This window comes from Thermobia domestica, chromosome 1, assembly GCF_964235325.1.
Source record: "Thermobia domestica chromosome 1, izTheDome1.hap1.1, whole genome shotgun sequence".
Lineage (NCBI taxonomy): Eukaryota > Metazoa > Arthropoda > Insecta > Zygentoma > Lepismatidae > Thermobia > Thermobia domestica.
Genome location: NC_137454.1, coordinates 211,166,878 through 211,180,311, shown reverse-complemented (window position 1 = coordinate 211,180,311; position 13,434 = coordinate 211,166,878). Strand labels below are relative to the sequence as shown.

Genomic DNA, 13,434 nt, shown 5'->3' with positions numbered 1-13,434 from the left:
GATACATATATTTAACATACTTTAATGGAAAGAAACTTTTCTTGCTTTGATATAAGTAAATTCCTTTATCACATTCCAGAGTCCAATGTTTTAGCCAATTTGTGTTCTATTGATATCATCGCTAGACCACTCAAGCGTATATCAGATATGGGAGAACGTAGATAGTTTTTAATAAGCTTAAGTTTCGAAAAACGTCTTTCTCCACTTGCCACTGTTACCGGTAAGGTTAACAAAATTCTAAGTGCAACACTGACATTGGGAACAATGTTAGGTTTATTAATTATTTTTAAAGTCTCTTTTGGTGAACTTTTAGGCTTCATTATAGCGGATAACGCTTTCAGTTCGTCTTTCAAATCACTGGGGTTAATATCTTTCTATTCTTCGTTTGTTAAAATGCTGGCAAGTTTAGTACACTTTTCAGACAAACGTTCAGGTGGCATATCTTTAAAATTACTTATATCGTAATGTAAATCGAAATACTCGTCGTGATATTTAAGTTGTTAAAACCTATCTCTTATAGCTAAGCGTTAGAACTTTGTAATAAAAATCTATCTTGTTTGTGGATCTTCAATACCTTCATCCTCTGCCACTGAAACTCTCTCTTCTTTCGACTTCGAGCTTGCACTGTATTACATATCCGTGGATCATCCATATCTAATGCTGATGCCAACTCTGTCGCATCAACTGAGTAAGATTGAAACTTTGCATCATTTCTTCTCTCAAAGTACCCAGATATACTTTCAAGAAATTATGCTGCATCCAACTTATGAGAATCAATGCTTTGAAGATTTTTGCTTAATATGTTTATGTGGAGTAAAAAGACATATCAGACAACGAGTGAGTAAAGGAAAGTAACGCAGCTGGTTTGCTATACACAGAGCATCGTGGGCGACCATTCTATATGTTCTATTGTCATTACTTATTTGAAGTAAGGCATCATAAACTTCCCCTATTTGATAACTGAGTCAGAGCATCAATTCGGCTCTCCCACCTTGTGGTGGTTAATGATTTTAAAGTGAGACTGCTAATATGTTCCTTTAGTATGGTCCAACGTTGAACTGACGCAGAAAAAAATAAAAAAAACTTTTTTTTAGCTATACAAAAAAGGAAACATTTCTCAAGAAAAAATATGCTGTACGATTTACTCCCAAGCTCGTGCTGAGAAACGGGGAAGGACCCCCACTGGTTCAATTCCTGTGGCATGCATTGTGGCCATAGAGTACCGGTGGGGGAGATTGGTTCGAGTGGGAGCTTGGAAACAAACTTCCATTTCGAATGCCCTGTTTCAGGTTCAACCTCTCATGAGTGTGAGTTTGGACACCCTGCAGGACAACAACCTACCGGCGGAGGTGAGCCCTCGTGTATCCTCTGAAATGGGCGATTAACTCGTGCCATTGGATCTGGGAGAGTACGTGTGACACCATCACGTCCTCAGTGGGGTAGGTAGTCCTCGACTGCCGTACCTACCGGCGGGGGTGAGCCTTCGGGTATCCCCCGAAATGGGCAACTAGGCCGTGCCTTTGGGTCCAGGAGATAAGGTTGCGTGGAACCCCAACACGCTAAAAAAGAGTGAGTAGCTGGTGTGTCTAAGAGTGTGGGCGGATCCAGCGCCCTACTGGGAGGATGATGTGGGTACTGCCCTCAAAGAGAGCGTAATGCGTTCTCTTGGGTCCAGGATGGGATACTTAGTATCCTAACGCATACTTGTATCTCAGGAGCGCTGAGGAAATGGGTCACTCCTTCGTTTCAGGTTTTCTGCGTTCTACTGGGTGCAGGAGCCACGACCCTACCAGGGGAGCCGCCGCTCCCAAATGGCCATTGTCTTTAAAGGTAGACAGTCTACATCAGCCATTGGGTCTGGTAATGCACGGTTGACCTCTCACGTAAGAAGAGGTAGTTCCGTATTGTTTGCACGGCCCTACCGAGGAAGGGTGTGGGTGTCGCTTCTAATGGTAGTTTACACGTATGATTGGGTTTCGGACAAGTAGCTTAGCTACAACGTGTACGTGGTACCTAAACACGTTAAAGATAGGTAGCCCCGTACTGTTTGGGCGGGCCTACCAGAGGAGACACGGCTCCCAAATGACAAAGTCTACCTTGAGTAAATGTTCTACATCAGTCATTGGCTCTGGTAATGTACGGTGTACCTCTACCGTAATTAGAGGAAGTTCCATATTATTTAGACTACCCTACCGGGGGTGTTGGATTCCTGCCTGCGGGGGGCCAAACGGAGGTGGGTGAGGGGCCAAACCCAGGAATCTGGGTAACGGTTCTGATCCTGCTAAAGGGAGGTAACTCTGTGGGATATGGGCCGGCACCAAACTCAAATGGTAACTTAACCGTACCATTGGGTTCGGGATGAGATAGGGAGTATCTTGACGTGTGCGTAGTGCCTCTGCACGACAAGGCAGTTGGCATTTGAACGATAGAGGTAGACAGGGCCGGGATTGAACAAGCCCCCTCGAGCATTGCCTGGGGCCTCGGATTTGGGTTGGACTCTGCCGGGCTGTGGTCATACCGTGGGATTCGGTAGCTTGTGGCAACCAACCCCAGGAATCTGGGTAACGGTGAATACGGACGGGAGGTGAGCTTGCCTTATAACGCTCGGGCGCCATGCCTGCAGAGTATGGTAGGACTGATTCGCTAGCAGTCTGCCTCAACCAGTAGGTTAACTGGTAGGCACTCAGGACTTCGGTCTGGCCGCGCAGTGGGCGTATCCCACTCCCTCAGAGAATGGGAGTTACATCGCTTAGGCGAGTCAGAATTAGGGGACAAATTCTGACGGTGTACCTCGTGCAGGAGAATACATAGCGCATTGAGGAACTACGGACGGGGTGCATTACATTCTTGCGGAACCCGTCCATTAAATAGACCAAACGGTCGCGGGCATGCTCTCCATGCATGCAATTAAGCGTGGCATAGTAGACCACTAGAGAACAATGTATGATTTACTATATTCGGAATGAATAATTTGTAAATTGGTCAAAAACTCGCTGTTAGAACCTAAATGTCTCTAGATGCTACAGGCTAGAACGGCCTGTCTCAAGTGGGAGTGTACCATTTGCATGCTTGGAGCGGAGCGTTAGAACATTACTTAATAGAAAAAAAAAATAGAAAAAGACACCTTGTAATCTTATGCACTCTAGCTCAAAATCTTGTCTACGCCGCTCCAAGGGAAATATTGAACGAGATATCTGTGGCTAGAAGTTTGATAATTAAAAATGAGGAGCAATGCTCTGAATTTCCTGAGTGAGTATTTTCTTGAATGTGACTGAAGTAGGTTCAATTACATTCTCAGATGAACATAATTTTCTTTTTCTATGTGAGCGTATTACGAAGCATTATATTTTGATAGTGTTCTTTTTCAAAATTGCCGCCCATTAGACTTGCTGCCCTGGGCGGTGGCATGGCTAGACCCGCCTCGCGCCGGCCCTGGTATAGAGCGAGAGTATTGAAGAGTAAATCCAGCTCCTACTAGATTTCTGGAACTTCATGAATATTTTGGAGGTTTCTCCAGTATGTGTGGTAGGCAAACGCATTCTTTGGTATGAAATATCGGAATTCGCATTTCTGTAAAAGTACACATAATTTAGATTCTACCTTAAACAATGGATTTAAGTTTTAGTGTTAAAAGTCAGTTATTTACTTGCTTTAGAAACGATTGAAGCTGAGTGTGTATATGAATTTTAATGTATCATGAAAATATTATCCTGTCCTTATTTTGAAAGCTAAAAAAATATAAACATATGAGAGAAAAAAATAGTCCAGTTAAATTTTCATCATTACACTTAGGTTTTAGTATCTGTTACAAATTACTGTTAATAATAAGTATTTATGTTAATGGATATGTTACCGAATGACTTTTACACAATTGATTAAGAAACTCAAATTAAAGGAATAGGTTGAGCAATATTAGTAATATCGATTGTTTTCCACTTCATAAATAGCTTGAATTCTTTGTGCTGAGTACAATGATTACAACGAAGTTCAATAATTCGATATATGGGACATGCATTTCGTATACAAGTATACAATGGCAAATTCGTTCTTGCTTTTCTTATATTTCTATCTCACATCAGTATGCCTCGAAAGGGAAAAATCATTGTACGTCACAAAGCCAAGGGTTGGGGGTTTGCGGGAGGATGAGAAGCTGCTTTTGCCGTCACTGTCGATGTGTACAACAACAACTACTACTACTACTACTAATACTACTACTACTAATAGTAATAATAATAATAATAATAATAATAATAATAATAATAACAAAGAAAGACGAAATTATAAACCTAATATTTTCCGCACGGAAGTTTTAAAAAGTAAATAAACGTTGTTGTAGGTCAAATACTACATGTTAGGTAGTAACTACTGTTCTATACTTATGAAACATATAAAGCGTTTTCTAATCTGCAAAAAAGTATATGTAAAATGGTATGTTTATTAAATACTGTGGAAGAAAACATCAAAATTCCAAATGCAATATCACTAGAATATATTAATATAGAAGAAGAGGTACTGGGCATGTATGATAACTACGCTTACAAAAATAAATAAATAATTAAATAAACGACAATAAAAGCTGTGTGTATGAAACATACGGTAGAATCCTAGACTTACAATATATTCAGCTACAATATAATTACTTAAACAGTATGTCACATTATTTTTGTAATATAAAAATGTTAAATATTAAAAGTACAGATGCAGTTCAGGTATATGGTATGTCATTTTTTTTCGGTGAACACAATTACATGATAAAATAATATTGGACCATTAAGACCAGAAAATGATAAGCTGAGACTTATTAATATTTATTAAATCCATTTCCTTTCTGTAGCATGGTTGACGGAGAAGCCAAGTGTACCTTATTGTACAGAGCAGAGTACTTGTATCAAACTTATTTACTGACTAAGTATGATTAAGTGGTTTTAAAACTTGCTTTGTAATAGTAAATCCCCAAGTATGAATTTCGTTGTTGGTGTGGAGGTTTCAGAATGTTTTTGTCGAGCTCGTCAAGTAAATACTGTGATACTATCTTTAATCATAGCTTCAGCCTGATATCTCTTCAAAATTGAAGCACAAAGGAAATGAATTATAATAATTATAATTAGATATGAGTGGGTTTCATTGGTTGATTAATCGGATTTCTTTGGTTGATTTATTGATGTTCAACATTTGTTTCAAAGATCGACTTAAGAGGAAACTTATTGCTTAATGTGAGATTCAAAATGTAATGGAGAATTATTTGGAAATTTACAAGTTTATAAATTCTTCTATTTAAATCAGGCTGAGAAATAAACATCTAAATTTTGGTATTTATGAGTTTGGCAATCATATTTAAGAAATACGAAAACCATCAAGAAAAGAAAATGGCAATGGAAAGCCTTAAATATTAGAACAAGACAATGGTTCTCGTCTTAGAATATTACTATTCTTATTAGTGTCGGTGTGGTAGTACAGTGATAGAGTATGACCTATGATTCGATTTCCCTGTAGTGTATGCTATCTGCAATGCAATAAACAGTTTATGCTTCTTCTTCCTAACGAGGCTGGGCGATAAGCCCCTGCAACTTCATCATAAATAAGGACGCAATCATTTTACAAACTACTTGGTGAACCTTCGCTAATATAACGCCACTAGGTCTTACGTTTCGTTAACCTTATTTAAGAATTGGAAAATGGAATAAGAGAGAAAACAGTATAATGACGATGATTGTTTATTTACATAAGCTATACATACAACAAAAGGGAATCTATTGGTTACTACTGCTTGTCTGCTAGCAAAGTGATTTGAAATAATACGCCAGGCACGCGATGAGCCTTGGGCTATATCGCTTAGAACTGTGTTAAGAGTGAATCTATCATTTATGCATTAAATTCTATTACTGGCTAGTTACACGTTTCGGCCTCGTCTTGGAAGTCAGCTTCTCCTGTCCTTTTCATGTCCCACGATAACTATTTTAATCGCACACTAATTATAGGCACTATAATTCACTAGGTGCATCACGTCTTTCTCTTCCAAGCCTAGTGCAGCGATCAGGTTGCAGTCCATTACAAACCTCTTGGTATGGCTACGGAGTCGGGATCGAACTTTGGACCTCTAAAGATAGTATCAGTGGTAGCTCACAGCAAACATCTTTGCGTGACTATATAGAATGGTATGGATCTAAGGACCTCTAAGGTAAGACAACAGTCACGGACCACAGCAAACATCTTTGCGTGGTTTATTTAGCTAGATAGAACTGGATTGAACTCAGAGCTTCTCTCTTCCGAAATCGAGGCAGCCTGTTAATCAACAACTCCTCAGCGAACATGCAGCATCTTGGCCTACCCTTCGAGAACGACCCTCGTGACCTCAAAACCCGAAGTTTAAATACTGCTTGCTGTTCTTAGTTTTTCAGGTCACGAGCTGCTTTCTGTAACTAAATTTTACTTGAGAGGTTAATTTTCAGCTTGTGTTCCCTGTCTTAATGCAGCCACGTAAGCTTTTCCAACGGTTTCTTGTTAACTTGTAGGAGAACACAGGTTTATTTTACTTAATATTGGTGAGGTGAGGTGATTTTAGTTTAGCGTCCCTTTCAGCAGCGAGGCTATATGAGACGTGGACCTACTGATTAACGTGGAATCCGAACCACATGAGCTCCCGCCGGGAATCGAACCCGGGTCTCCCACGCTAAAGGCGCGTACGCTAACCGCTTAGCCACGGAGGAGCTCTACTTAATATTGGAATTAAAGTTTTTTTATATTTTTTCATTCTTCCAGTGTATATTGTCCTGATCCTAGGTGATCATTACATTCCTCTTCTAAACAATACTACTTTAGCCAATTCTGCTAATGAATGGCACAGAGGGTCCTTTTTTATTCTCCCAGTATATATTGTTCTGATTCTAGATGATCATTACAATATGAATGGGGTTAATTTCATGAATGATGTGTGTAAATGAAATGAAATCTTTAAGTATTGCGTCCCACGGATATGCCGATTAGACTAAAGGAGACGGTGATAAGAAATGTATGAAATGGTGGAATGAAGAAAGTGGAAGGAAACGGGGGAACTCCGAGAAGTTGACTTATATATACAAATATTTCTAGTCATAAAAATGCCTTGAATAAAAATATTAAAGATCAACTCGATAAAGTTATATTGTATTGTATGTTAATGTATACTGGTAAAATTTGGATCTTTAATGACATTTAAATGAGCTAACCAAGAGAAATAAATATTTTTAAAAATATGCAGGAACAAATAAATGCGTCAGAATGAGAACATTAACGAAAAAAAGTAACAAAACAATTAAATTTGCAGAACGAAAATGCATTATGCCTGTAATTATGTAGGTTTCCCTACACAAAACCGTTTGTGTAATTGGGAAGCCTGACAACGACAGGTTGCAGTAAAAGCTTTACGTGTACAACACGCAACTAGCAATTGTGTGTTGCTAGCGGTTGGTGTTATTTTAATCGAGAAAGATGCATCTTTCACTTGAAGAACAAATTGATACCGTGGCATTTTACATAGAGAACCAATTCATTAGGAAAACTAGAAACAATTTTGCTGTGAAATATATTGGTTTCACCAAATTGCCAGAATAAACATAATCCAAGATTTGCATAAGGGTCAATCCATACAAAGTGATAGAGAAAAAAGAAAACTTGCCGCTCGACCTTTTCAGAAAAAAAAAACTATTTTTTCATGAATGTTTAACCTATATCAGGGTACTTCAAAACCACAATTAATTATTTTTTTACGACATACCATGGCGACACTGCGGATACCGCCATTTTGAGTTTTTTCGATTTTAGGCGCTTACGTTGTTTTGAATATCTGAGCATGTATTTGTCCTACCAAATTGAAAATTGCTTTACGTCTCCAACTTGTGCAGAGCTAAAACTTTGATCTCTTATGATTTTTGCCTAAAATTACTTGAAAGGGTGAAATCAGGGTCTACAGTAGGAACATTTTTCGACAATGAAGACATGTTTGGGAATAGGAAACAATTAACATAGAGGTATAAATTTGTGTGTGTATGTAGTCCGGGGTCATAGGTTAATACACAAAAATTGACAGACCTGTAGCTGCTCCCAAAGGCCTAAAAAAATCGTAAAGTTGGGGAATTATACCAATTTGGTATGTTTCACTGTCCAATACCCCCAGTGCGTCTGGATGAAAAAATCTGAAATTTTGGTAACATTTAGTCCTTTAGTATGCCATAGCACACAACAAAGCGCGTTTTGTGTTTTTGAGCAGAAAGGGAGTCAAAGTATTAACTAATGACATCATACTCTAGGTGGAGTTTTGTTCACAAATTCAACTGGAAATTTGTTGTTGTGAAGTAAATTAAAGTAGGATGAATGGTTAGTCCAGTCAAGACAATCAAGCTCGTTTGTTTCCTCTAGTAGTAACACTGTCTTATCACACCCACAACATTACTGGTGAAGAATGGCGCTATCAGCTGAAGGCAAGGAAGTAAAAATGCACACTTGACAAGAAAGTCCGAACGTACTCCTTGTTCTTGCTGCTTGCTGTATCAATGATATTCAGTCATATTTATTGTCTTGTCGTAGTCTTATTGTATTGTCTTGTCATATATTCAGTCTAGTTTTAGCTGTCAACTCATGCAGGAGACTGTTGTCCTTTCGTTTGCTCTACATTCCCAAGTCAGTGAACACTTACTTACTGTGACTGCTGTTACGTGTCATAACTTTATTTTTTTAAAAAATAATTATGAATTGTATTAAAGTTGCACTTTTGAGTATTTTTGTTTTACTAGCTAACCAGCGCCGCCAAGTGGTTGGTTGACGAACCAAACCAACAAGTATCTGAAAACGTAAGACATCACTTCATACTGAAGTTGGTGATATCAAGGGTAGAACATGATATCAAGTGTAGAATTGGTTACAAGAGTAAAACCAAATTGTTACGACGAGTTGATCAGATTTTGTACTTAAGTTGTGTTATTTCACTCCACTTTTTAATATGAGTTGGATTACTAAATATACATACATATTGTGCTACGAATTATTAATGCTGAATAAGAAGACTATTGTCAAGTTTAGTAGCTTTTCCGTGATTCTTTGCACGGTTAAATGGAAGGCGGTAAGTCGCATTTGATAAATATGTTTGTGGTGGATAAAAACTCAATTGTTCTAGTTTTGTCAAGTTATTGTATGTACATACGTTTGTTTGAATAGGTCCTATAAAGACATATTTATTCATAAGATCTTATCATTTAACCTGAATGAAAAAGTTACTGAAATCGATTTATTACAGTTTGATATTTTTGTGGAGAGTAATTATTTTTTCTGATGAAAGGAAGTTTTGTGTTATATGGTCTATGGAATACTCCGATGAATTTCATGAACACTTATCTGTTTCTCTGTGGTTCAGGTGCAAAATTTAATAAAACAGAACGTGGGGTGAATCCTCGATTGGGATCACCTTACCTCATGCGACTGTCCATGCTTACTTCTGTAAGATCACATGAGCACAGCGTAACACAAAATCAGCAACTTCCCTATATAATTGAAGTTGAGCAGAGAGCTGTTCACAGTTCGTGTTTGAAGTGGAGTGAACATTTTTGTGCTAGTGCAGTAATGAAACTAAATTTTTTATCTGTCAGAAACTGTTCAAATGACAGAAGTGATTTAGTGAAATGCAAAGGAAAGGACACTTATTATGAGAGGCATCATATGTAAAACATATGATAAACCTTATTTGTCTTTTTGTATTTATATAGCAGTAACAAGTATATATGGATCGTACGCGTGATTCGAACTGAGATAATATGAATTCAAGTCAGAGCCTTGTTCCAGTTCAAGTATGTTTAAACCATTTTGAAAATGGCGACCATGGTCGATTTAGAGATAAAAATCCATTTCTAGAAAGAGATGATAGAACTTCCTCTTTTTCTGAACATTTCCCGGAGTTACGTACTTTTTCGTTTTTAACAATAACAATAACAATAACTGCGAAATTCGAAGCAATTTGAAGTTGATTTTCTGGTCAAAGTTATCTTTGGATATGAGGTACCTTTGATATAAATATTACAGCAATCCATGTAAGGGCACTTTTCACTGTCTTATCCGGCCATATCTTTTTGTAATATTTTCTATGCCGCGAGCTGTACATCATGGGGCACGGTGGCTCAGTGGTAGAGCATTGACCTCCGGTGCTTGGGGTCCCTGGTTTGATCCCAGCTCGCACTGTGTGGACTTTGTGGTGGACAAACACCGTGCTCGTGGGTATTCTCGGGGTGCTCCCGTTTCCTCCCACTTTCTTCATAGCAGCATTTCATTCATTTCTTATCATCACCGTCCTATTTAGCCTAACCGCCACAACCGTGGGACGTAAGACTTCAAGATTTCATTTCATAAATGCCATCATCTAAGATTTCAGGATGGTACATAGCACCAGTCCTTCCCTTTGGATTTTTTTTTAAATAATAACTTTTGCAAATATTCTGTAGGATCCAGATATACAATTTTGTAAATTCGTTTCGTCCTACTTAACCCCTTATAAAGGTTATATATGTACACTTGTTACTTCTATTTTTCCTTAATTCTATTGTGTACTTTTATAGTAATCTAACACTCCAGTAGTTATACAATTACGAATATGAATTTATTTTTGTGCAACTTCAATATTAGATAAAACATCTTACATTGAAGGTGCACAAAAATAAATTTCACTAAATACAGATATATTTGCTCTTTTCTCTCTAACCTGTTAAAACTCAATGAATAAACGTATTCTATAAAGTGACCTTGATATAAGGCAATTTCGTGTAACGATACGCATATCCGCGAAATGTATTCTACTATATGATGGGAAACATACATTCATGAAACAGCAGCTCCCTGCAAGAACCTTAACCCCTGCTGACTTGACGACCAAGTCATGAAATGACGTTTCCGCATTATAATATAATTTAGAATGTCCAATCGTGATAACGGAGATACTAAAAGAGACAGAGAAACGACACTCTGCACGAAGCAACTAGAGAAAGGACGACACCTGTCCGTGTATTCACGAACATCTAGATGAACAGTGTTGCCAACCCAAGACATAGTTACGTTTTTGTAAATCGAATAACCTAAATTCGATATCATCATCGGAAGCAACAATGAAAATAAAGACAAAAGAGAAGGTAAAGCAGATCAGTGTTGCAAACGTTTCTAGAAACAACATGAAACATGTTAAATGCAAACGCCGTTTGCGCGTATAGGGAGTGATGTACTATCGTTTTGTACAAATTAAATTAAATATTGACAAGAACTGTCTACGCTGACTTCAAGTCTAGAAGGATCCGTTGAACACCGTTACCATTAAGAAAAGAGAAAAGTTAAGTTTAAAAATTTACAATAACTCAGAAAAGGTCCCAAGTGCAGTATGATTTAAAACCTATAATGCAAGGCGGTAGAGCATGAGGAGTAGTACCGTGGTTATGTGAGATTGATAAGTCACGTATTGAGATATTCGATATCTTGTTAAAGCTGAGAAATGTGGTTTCTAAAAGATGGCAACTTTCCGTGCGGCAACGCCCTTCGCACGTAACGCACGTTTCACGTTATTTCTCGAAACGTTTGCAACACTGATCTGCTTTACCATGTCTTTTGTATTTTCATCGTTGTTTCCAGTGATGATAATTGTAATTTAGGTAATTCGATTTACAAAAACAATTTTCTCTTGGGTTGAAACATTTCGTGAAGTTCGTCAATACACGGGCAGGTGTCGCCCTTTGTCTAGTTGGTTCGTGCAAAGTCTTATTTCTCCGTTATCACGGTTGGACATCGTAAATTACATTATAATGTGGAAATGTCATTTCATAACTTTGTCATCAAGTCGGCAGAGGTTAACGTTCTCGTACAGAGCTGCTATTTCACTAATGCGTAGAATACACTCCGTGGTTGTAGGTATCGTAACATGAAATTACTTTATATAAGAGTTCATATAAGGGTAGAAGAGTTCATTCTCTTTCACGGGACATGGATACTTTGATGCTCTCGTCTTAAACTTTGTGAAGAGTAAATGGACATCCCCTTAAATTTGGAAATTGTCAAACAGTAAAAATTGGTACTTGTTCTCAAATACTAAAATATTTATCTTTATAAATTTAGTTGACACTGCTTCTTTGTTGACACTGTTGACAGTAAATAATAATAATAATAATAATAATAATAACAATAATAATAATAATAATAATAATAATAATAATAATAATAATAATAATAATAATAATAATAATAATAATAATATACTCTCCACTGGTTATTTATTGACCTAATTTATCTTCTTTGATGAAGTTTTTTTTACAACATAGGCTATGTAGTTCAATATCAAAATTCATTACCTTCCACATGACGAAGATATATATTGATGAATTTCCCTTAAAATTTGGAAGGGGTACATAGGATCATCATTCCTTCAATCTTGGAATTCTTAAAAAATGAAAATTGGTAAATGATTCCGAACACGTAAATACTAGTACATATTTCTGTAAATTAGCTTGGTTCACTTTGTAGGTTCTTATTAAAAAATGTAATATATATATATATATATATATATATATATATATATATATATATATATATATATATACTAGTAACATTGCGCGAGAGTAATTCAAGTTTCTGCATTTGTCTCTATGGCGTTCCCGTCAATCGACAGTCGGCATAATCTATTCAGCCTATATTACCAGTGCGAATCTGGTTGATGCATAGCAATACTATTTTAGCGACCGATAAATACCAATACTATTTCCCTTAAGGAGATAGGTGTATGTAGCATTTTGTGTAATGATTTTTTTTTTTTGTTTATTATTATTTCAGTTAACTCTTATTTATGTGATTATCACATGTTAGTAGAATTTTGTCTCAAGAGTACGCCTAGTCTGTTTCTTTTCCCAGCTGCTTGCTCTGGCTAAATGGATTGCCTGCTTTGTGATTCTAAAGCGGTACACCTCAATGTTTTGGCATGCCTTGATGGTGATGTATAACTGCATAAGACTTTTCTTTTTTCGGCTACTATAAGACTATTGTGTACTGACACATTTATATATTACATGAGATTTAGAAATCAAAATGTTTGTGTGAAGTTTAATAGCCCTTTTCACCACCTAATTCTACGATACATGGATTCACGTTTTAATGTAAGTGACCACACGTAGTATAGTCTCTAACGGTCTCGCCTTTGGGGCGAAGAGTTCTGGGTCCGATTCCCGGTGGAAGTACTTGGTCAAAAAAGTTAAGAGTTTTTTCAGGCCAGCCATTCTGAATGAGGTTTTCTTCGGGTTTCCTCATTCACACCAGGCAAATGCCTGGGTGGTACATAACATAGGTCCCAGACCGCTTCCTTCCTTCCTCAATCTTTTCTTCCTTCCCTTTCCCCGGATAGTGTACTCGCCGACAGACGTCATCACTCATACTTGACTGGCTAAA

The 13,434-nt window shown here is 37.3% G+C and overlaps 1 protein-coding gene and 1 long non-coding RNA gene across 5 annotated transcripts in view; one reads left to right on the top strand and one right to left on the bottom strand.

Annotated features, from left to right (window-relative positions):
* Nucleotides 1–13,434, bottom strand: part of LOC145693481 (RYamide receptor-like) — a 338,943-nt gene that overhangs the window by 282,218 nt on the left and 43,291 nt on the right. The gene's annotated exons all lie outside the window — the stretch shown is intronic.
* LOC145693501 (uncharacterized) overlaps nucleotides 8,859–13,434 on the top strand; it is a 113,085-nt gene continuing 108,509 nt past the window's right edge. The window contains exon 1 of the long non-coding RNA XR_014132797.1: nucleotides 8,859–9,094. This is a non-coding gene — a long non-coding RNA (uncharacterized LOC145693501). The remainder of the gene's footprint in view (nucleotides 9,095–13,434) is intronic.